Source organism: Balaenoptera ricei, chromosome 7 (genome assembly GCF_028023285.1).
Source record: "Balaenoptera ricei isolate mBalRic1 chromosome 7, mBalRic1.hap2, whole genome shotgun sequence".
Lineage (NCBI taxonomy): Eukaryota > Metazoa > Chordata > Mammalia > Artiodactyla > Balaenopteridae > Balaenoptera > Balaenoptera ricei.
The window spans coordinates 16507812-16517268 of NC_082645.1; the positions used below are offsets into that span (position 1 = coordinate 16507812).

Below are 9457 nucleotides of genomic sequence, written 5' to 3' on the forward strand. Positions count from 1 at the left end.
AAACGAAAAAAATGTTGCAATCTAACCCAGGGTTTATGTTAGCTAATTTATCAAAAATTTCCTGGCAGAAATGACCTTTCTGAACAGCCTCTGGAATTATTCCCGTCCTGTGGGAGATGGGGATTAAGTGAGCCCAGTAGCAGCTGCCATGCATAATAAAATGAGAAATTATCCTAAACTGCTTATTTGCTGGAAAAGTAGCGATTTGGAGTCACCCCACATTATGTGAAATATTTTCCATCTGCATCTTGGGTTCCAAATATGCTGGAAGGATCCTACGAAGCAGACAACATGGCTTGTATACCTAGCACAGACACTGGTGTCTAATCATTCTTAAACCTGAAATTTATCTAAAGAAGAATTGGTAACTTAGCCTTACAAAATACTATTCGTTTTTTTCTCATAACTGCCAAAAACAAGAGTTTATAATACAAATGAAAAGACCAGTTTCCTGGAATCACCTGAGAGTGTGCTTTATTTTTTGCAAGGTATTGTATCAACGTGCAGTAATTACCAAGCACGTTAGTGATCATCAGAGAATCTGACAAAACATGGACATTCAGTGTGAGAGTCCCGGAATGCTAATTTGTAAACCTGTCAGATTGCTCATCATGGTGAGAAATGGTGTTAAAAATTGCTTTCAACATCTTAACTAGTGGTAGCCTTCCAGAGAAATGCAATATCTCCAGCTCATTTTTTTTTCATTTCTTGATTTGTTTTTCAACAAGAAGATTATTAAAATTTGAATCATGATGATCATCAGAAAACAGCATGCAATTTAGGAATGCTGATGCAAAAGTGATTGGGTGGAGGGGAGTTTTGATTGCTCCAGGATGCTAAACAAGGGGGTCAGATGCTGTGTCCTGTGTCCTATTCTTACACTGACCTTCGGGCTTTAAACTGAGACTCCCCCTTGGAGGAACCGTGGAGTCTCTGGTGTGGTAGAGAGAGCGAGCTCCTTCCATCCAGTGTGAAAAACTTCATTCTGTCATGCCCATGGGTAGTAACGCTATCATGGTTACTCTTTGCTGGATAACACACCAGGCTCTCTGCTGCAATAGACTGACTCTTTTCTTGTCTAACTGTCCCCACAACCCCAGAGCATAGGTACCATCAGCATCCAGATGTTCCAGATAAGGGAAGACGGGCTAAGAGAGGTGATGGGACTCGCCATGCTCACACAGCCAGCAAGTCATTCCATTGCTGGAATCTGTACTTGTAGCTGCTGCTTTATCTTGCCCTTGGAGGAAAGGTTCTGCACATCTGCACCAGGAAAGTAGATGCTGACAGCAGGGTTCCCCATCTCCTACAGGCCTTGCTCTTTCGCATGACCTCTGATCCACAGATGGCTGGCACCCACTCACCTCTGCTGCTAGACCTTTTGCCAGATCTGATTTATAGCTACATTTTTATGACCTCCATAATTCATCTCCAAGTTCTATCCTGAACATATAAACATATATTTTACATGCTGTTTTGCTTGTCTCTCTAATCCCACTGAATTTTCTGCAGAGTTTATTGAGAAAGAAATAAGTTTAATTCCAGTATTCTTGGCAGGCCTTCTCCCTGAGTTTGGAACACTGCACTGTACTTACTGTATGTTTGATGAAGGAGGGAAGCCTGATACTCAGCTTTTTCTAAGTGTCTGTCTAACAGCTACTTATTCCCTGCAGAGTGTTCTCCCTTTATGGGAGGAAAACACTCAGGGAAAGCAAAACATTAAAAGTAGCTAGAAAAGAAGTTTCCTGTAGCACCTCTGTGGGACCACAGTTAGTTCTGTCCTATGTTGAAATATTTCACTCCAAGAAATGATACCAGAGGCACTGAAGTTTCTGTCTACCATGAGACAACCCCCCCAGGTGATTCCCACCTCTGTTTGCACAATGGATGTAAGCAGCTTTTTGCATGAAAGAGCTCTCTGCAGGAGGTCCCTTTTGTCTTGTCACTTTAACAGAGCTGTATTGTAACCAACCTTAAATCAGGCATCCCCATGCTCTACTCATCTCCTGCTCTAGCACAATTTTCAAAACTTTTGATCACACAATACCTTGCCTAACCTGTTGGTTCTTTCCTTGATCAAAGAAGTAGAAATGAAGAATAAGTTATTAACAGATGATCAGATCTCTTCCCTAGCTTCCCCTTCAGTAATCCCCTAAACAAACTGTGTGAACAACATAGCATCTAGGGGGAGATCACAAGGATTAGACAAGCTTGCACTCGTAGTGGGAGATGGCTACGTGTTTGATCCCTTATCTCAGTGATTAACTTAGATTACTTCCCCTTTTCCCTTTAAAAACTTTCATGGCTGAGCAGAGTCTTTGGATTTGGTTTTTAGGGGACATGAGTCTACCTTCTCCCCAGATTACTGGCTTTCTGATTAAAAGCAATTTTTCTTTCTAGCAACAGTTGCCCCTTGGGGATTGATTTTCAAGCAGAGAGCAGCCGGACCTGAGTTTGGTAACATGGACACATCCGATTGTGCACCCAGAGAGCCCATCTAAGTGGTCTGAGGCAGGTTCCACCTAGGGGTTTTTTAAAAGCCCCCCCCCGCCTCTAATATGCAGCATTACCTGTACATGGGCGCATTTGTTTGTTTTTTTCTTTTTACTAATTAATTCTATAAGAGATGATCATTTCATTGTATTTTATCTGAGTTTTGAAAAGGTGTCATGTAAATCCAGGAATTAAAAATTTTGAACACATGATGCCAAACAGTTGGTTGCTGTGGTGTATTGAGCAACAAAAAGGAACCAATGCAGGGAGAAAAAATTAATTCACCACAATCAGCTAGGTTTACTGTCAGAAATGATAGACACAGCCATGGCCTAAATAGAGGCAGGTGGATAGAACAGGGTGTGTGCTTAAGTCCCAGACTACAGTACATATTCTAGCTCTGCCACATCCTGCTAAAAGATCCCAGGCAAGTAATTGAGCCTCTCTGTTCACCGCTTCCCTCATCCATGACTAGTATCATCAGCATAGTAAGAGTTGGCGTAAGGGTTATTTTTTAAATCAAGTATAGTGTCAGGTGTCCATTAAGCACTAAATATAATTATTCTTTTTGATATTGTGATTATGTTGTTGAAACGGGTTTATCTCAAATCACAGCTGTAATCTGGAACTTGGTAAGACAGGAAACCCACAGATAAAAATAAGTAAAAAACAAAGAGGTAAATGCATTAAGGTTCAAATGGTAAAGACAGTCAGAGGAGGGAGAGAGCATTCCACATTGGCCAAGGCAGAGTTCAAGGTGTTGGTGGGGCTTCTCCAGAACCTTCGGGGTCAGGGGGGAACAGGTAGAGGTGACCAGAGGCAGAATCAGCCCTACACATGGAAATGGTGAGGAGACCACTGGGTGTGGGTGGGAGGAGGCCATCCAGGAGATTACCAGGCCACACGTAGAGCCCTACACCACCCTACAACCTTCCAGGCTCTGCTGGGAAGTGGGTCTTCCCAGCCCAGGGAATGGGCTGCACCAACAGCACCTGGTCTAAGCACCACCACAGGATTCCTTCAGACCAGGGCTCCTAATGGCCCTGAACACCGAAAGAAAGTGTTGTGTGTGAGTGGAAGAGGGAGAACCCAGTCTTCTCTGGGGAGATGCAACTTCCTCAAGAGATTTGCGGGGAAACTTGAATTCTGAGAAGTTAAGAACCACAGGGAGATCTGAAAGACGAGGCACACCCCAAAACATCTGGGTTTAGCAAGTGGAGAAAATAGCCAGGAAATTTATTAGACAGAAAAAACTTTTATAGAAAAACTATTTAGAAATCAACTAAGACTGGGCGGGGCGCCAAGGGAAGTGACGTGAGGCGGCGGTGCGGCCTGGGGATTGCTGTCCGGTTGCGGGCTGGCATGCCGGCTCGGACGCGGCAAGCGCCTTTCCTGGACGTTGGAGGCCATTTCTTTAGGGGCTGCCTCGCGCGGGTGTCAGAAGGCGCTGGAGTCCGTCATGCTGGTGGAGGTGTGCATATCGAGCCCCGGTACAGACAGTTTCCCCAGCTGACCAGATCCCAGGTGATCAAGGCGGAGTTCTTCAGTGCAACCATGCGGTTCTGGATTCTCTGGTGATTTTGGCATGACTCAGATGCCGTGCTGGGTCACTTTCCATATCCAGATCCTTCCCAATGGACGGATGAAGAATTAGGTATCCTTCCTGATGATGAAGACTGAAAGTGTAGACTCAACTCTTTCCAAGAGCCAGGTGAGAATTTCAAGAAATTACAGACATCATATTGTATATTAAAGTTGTAAATTAAAGTGTTTTGGTCAAGAAAAAAAAAAAAAAAACACAACAACTAAGAGTAAACTTTGAGCAACCATCAGCAAATAGAAATAAAACCCCAGATGTTAGTGTATGAAAAAACAGGTGGAGCATGATAGGTGTGTGACCATGTAATTTTTGGTTCAAAATAAGAAAATTTTGAGAGTGAGAGAAAACATTAAAAAGAAGTAAAGTTTGATAACTGTTTATTGAGTACAAATTAGTTGTATTATATTGTTGGAGCCACCATACTGTCCTATTCAAAAACTATTTTAAAAATAACTTTTAAAAAAAATATATAATCTATATAAATTAACATTAAAGCAAAAATCACCCCCAAAATTTATATTGATTATGTGGACATCGTAAAATAGTATCTTAAATTCTCATCCTTGGTTTCTATTCATGTCATTTAACCATTTTTTTAGTCGTATCTGTCTCTAATACTAAGACACTAGTATTTTTCTGAAGAATGTATTCTCTTTTATTATGTGGTTTTTTTTTTGTTTGTTTTTGTAAATTTATTGAAGTATAATATGTATACACAAAAGTGCACAGATCATAAGTGTACAGTTTGATGAATTCTCACAAAGTAAATAGGTCCAAGTAACCAGCATTCACATCAAGAAATAGAGTGTTACCAACACCCCAAAAGCCTCCTTGTGTTGCTTCCCTTCACTCCTCCATCAAATTTAACCACTGTCCTCACTACCAACACCATGGACTATTTTTGCTCACTTTTGAACTTTATATAAATGCAATTATGCATCTTTCTCTTAGAATTATGTTTGTGATGCTTATGCGTATAGTTGTGTGTAGTTGTGTTTTTTTTGTTCTTGTGGCTGTATAATGTAAGAATATATCACAATTTACTTTTTTATCCATTCTACTTTAGAAGAATATTTGGGTAATCCCAAATATTCTTTTATGAAGAGTGCTGTAATAAACATTTTTACACGTGTTTTGGATACATTTATCTAGAGCCTGTAACTAAGGAGTGGAATTGCTTAGAGTATGTGTATGTTTAGGGTCAGAGTATGTGTATGTTTAACTTTGGTAGATACTGCCAAATGTTGTTCCAAAATGACTGTACCAGTTTGCATTTCCACCACTAGGGTGTAAGGGTTCCAGATGCTCTGTTTTGGGGCTAGCATTTGGTATTGTCTCTGATTTTCATTTTAGCAACTCTGGTGGGTGTGTAGTGCTGTATCATTGTTTCAGTTAGCGATTGCTGTGTAACAAAATACACCAAAACTTACAGGCTTAAAATAACCACTATTTTACTACATGGACCAATTACATGGGTCAGAAGTTTTGGCCTGTTGTCATCTGGGCAATGCTTTTGCTAGTCTTTCCAGGGGACACTCATGCTGCTGTAGTCATCCAGAGGCTAAACTGGTACTAGACAGTCCACCACGGCCACACTCACATGTCTGACATTTGGTAGTTGTTGTTGGCTCTGCCTCCCTCTCCAGATATTCTGTCATCTTCAAGGGGGCTGGCCTGGGCTTCTTTGTATGGTGGCAGCAGCATTCCTAGGAGGTCCACAACATCACTTCTTCCACATTCTCCTGGCCAAAGCAAGTTACAAGGCCATCTCAGATTCAAGGTCTTCTGGAGTCTTGTATGAAAACATGTTGTACTTGTGGAAAGTAACATTATCTTTTCATGGGAGGAAAAGCAAATTCTCATTTCAAAAAAGCCATGGCTGCACAGACTAAGAAATTAAGGAGGCTGTGTTTGCAAACAATCTAACTACAATTATTGTGTGTTAATTTACATTCCCCAGATGATTAATGGATTTTTCACTTTTTCACAAGTTTATGGCCCTTTCAAATCTTGCTCATGTCTTTTGCCCTGTGAAGCTGTGTATTATATATTTTGGACAAATGACCATTGTTAGATATATATATTATATATAATCTTTGCTCCATGCACTGACCTTTTAACACTTAACAGTATCCTCTGATAAACACAAATTCTCAATTTTAATGTAGTCAGCCCTTTTTTAAAATAACACTTTTGTTCCTAATTTAAGAATACTTGCTTACCAGCAAGTCATGAAGATATATCGGGTTGACCAAAAAGTGCCTTTGGTTTTTAAATACAAATAAAAGACACATTTTTCATTTTCACCAAGAACTTTATTGAACAACGTATTCACCCTTTTGTTCCACTACCTTCTGTCATTTTGCAGGCGACTTCATAATTCCATCTTCCCAAAACTTTTTATCTTTTTGAACAAAGAACTGTTCCAGGTGCCTTTTACAGTCTTCCAGGGCATTGAATGTTTTTCCATTAAGAGAATTTTATAAAGACTGAAATAAATGGAAAACCGAAGGTGCAATGTCTGGTGAATACGGCGGATAAATCAGAACTTCCCAGCCAAGCTGTAACAGTTTTTGCATGGTCGTCAAAGAAACATTCGGTCTTGCATTATCCTGATAGATGAATATGAATTTTCTGTTGACTACTGCTGGACACTTTTTATCGAGTGTTGCTTTCAGTTGGCTAATCGGGAGCAGTACTTGTTGGAATTAATCGTTTGGTTTTCCGGAAGGAGTTCATAATAGAGGACTCCCTTCCAATCCCACCATATACACAACATCACCTTCTTTGGATGAAGACTGGCCTTTGGTGTGGTTGGTGGTGGTTCACTTCACTTGCCCCACGATCTCTTCTGTTCCACATTATTTTTTTGTACACTATCCACTTTTCATCCCCCATCACAATTTGTTTTAAAAATGGAATGTATTCCTTATGTTTAAGTAGAGAATCGCATGCAGAAATATGGTCAAGAAGGTGTTTTTTGCTTAGCTTATGTGGAACCCACACATCAAAGCGATGACCATAACCAAGCTGGTGCAAATGATTTTCAACGCTTGATTTGGATATTTTGAGTATGTTGGCTCTCTCCTGTGTGGTATAACGTTGATTGTTCTCAATTAATGTCTCAATTTGTTTGCTGTCAACCTCAACTGGTCTACCCAACTCTGGAGCATCCTCCAGCGAGAAATCTCCAGCACAGAACTTCGCAAACCACTTTTGACACCTTTGCTCAGTCACAGCACTTTCTCCATACATTGCACAAATCTTTTTTTGCGTTTCAGTTGTGTTTTTACCCTTCTTGAAATAATAAAGCATAATATACCAAAAATGTTTCTTTTTTCTTCCATCTTCAATATTAAAAGGGCTCTACAAAAATTCATCAATTCTGATGTCTTTTTTTTTAAATACACACTGATATGACAGCTGTCACATACAGTCTAACAAAATTGTTTCCCATGACGTTAAAGACAACTAAGTGCTACTAGAGCCATCTTACGGAAAAAAAAGAACAAACATTTTGGCCACCCCAATATTTATGTTGTATTCTTAAAGTTTTATAGTTTTACATTTTATATTTACATGAACAATCCACTTGAAATTGATTTTTGTGTAAGCTGGGAAGTAGGGGTCAAGATACACTATTTCTTCCACATGGTAGCCAATTAATACAATATGTTAAAAATAACTTTTATACACTACACTGGAGCATCACCTTTGTCATAAAGTACATGATGGTATATGTGTTATCCATTTCTGGACCCTGTGTTTTTTCCAATATATCTATTTGTTCTTTCACCACTAGGACAAAGTCTTAATTATTGCAATTTTAAAATGTCTTAATAGCTGATGTTGCAAGTCCTCCAGAATATTCCTTCTGCTCTTCAAGATTGCCTGAGTTGTTCTTGGCATTTTGCATTTTCCTGGACATTTTAGAATTAGTGTGTCAATTTTCTGAAAACAAGTTGGGATTTTGATTAAGATTGCTTTGGATAGAATAACTTGGGGGGAAATGACATCTTTGCAATATCAAGTCCTCCCTTCCATAAACATGATATGCCCCCTCCATTTATATTGTTCTCCTTTCATTTATAGTAATAGTATTATATAGCCCCTAGTGTAGAGGAGTAGAACATCTTTCATGACATTTACTATTATTTCCTTTTTTTAACTGAAAAATTTTATTGCGATCATTGAATTCCTATGCAGTTACAAGAAATAATACAGAGAGATCCTGTGTACAATTTACAAAGTTCCCCTCAAAGGTAACATTTTGCAAAATTATAGTATACTATCACAGCCAAGATGCAATCTACCAAACTTATTAATATTTCCCAGTTTTACTTGTACTCTTTTGTGTGGTGTGTGTATTGAGTTCTATACAATTTTGTCACATGATAAGTTTGGGTATTCACCACCACAGCTGATTATTTGTTGTTTTGCCAACAAATAAACAGCTCCATCACCAGAAGGATGGTGTTGCCTGTTTATAACCAAACTCACATTCTTCACACCCACCCTTCTGTTCCTAAACCCTGTCAAGAGCAAATCTGTTCTTCATTTCTAAAATTATGTCTATTTTTAAAGTTACATAAATAGAATCATACAGTATGTAACGTTTTTGAATTAGCATTTTTTTTCACCCAGCAAAATTCCATGGCGATTCACCCAGCGTTGCACCTATCACAAGTTCATTCTTTTTAATTGCTGAACAGTATTTAATGGTAAGCCTTTAACATAGTTTAACCATTCACTTGTTTAAGGAAAGCTTGGCTGTTTGCAGTTCTTGGCTATTATGAATAAAGCTGCCATGAACATTCATGTATGATTTTTTTGTGTGAACCTAAGTTTTCATTTTATTTTATTTCATTCCCAAGAGTGCAACTGCTGGGTCATATGGTAATTGTATGTTTAATTTCACAAGAAACTGAGTGACTGTTTTCTAGAATGATGGATCATATTATATTTCCAACAGTAATATAGGAGTCCCCAGTCTCACCAGTATTTGGTGTTGCCACAATTTTTAAAATTTTATTTTAGTCACTCTGATATGTCTATACTGATATCTCATTGTGGTTTTAATTTGCATTTCCTTGGTGGCTAATTATGCTGAACATAATATTATGGGCTTATTTGCCATTTGTATACTTCTTTGGTGAAATTTCTGTTCATGTCTTTGTCATTTTCTAATTGATTTTTTAAACTGTTAAATGTTTAGAGTTCTTTATATATTATATGTATTAGTACTCTGCTGGATATGTGGTTTGCAAATATTTTCACCCAGTCTGTAGTTTGTCTTTCATCCCCTGTACATGGGTTTTTGCAGAGAAAAATTTTTGTTTTTTTTTAATATTAATAATCTACAAG

At 38.7% G+C, this 9457-nt stretch overlaps 1 pseudogene; it reads left to right on the top strand.

The window, feature by feature from the left end:
• The first annotated feature begins 3855 nt into the window (after positions 1-3855).
• On the top strand, positions 3856-4224 carry LOC132368460 (NADH dehydrogenase [ubiquinone] 1 beta subcomplex subunit 2, mitochondrial-like; annotated as a pseudogene).
• Positions 4225-9457: the final 5233 nt, after the last annotated feature.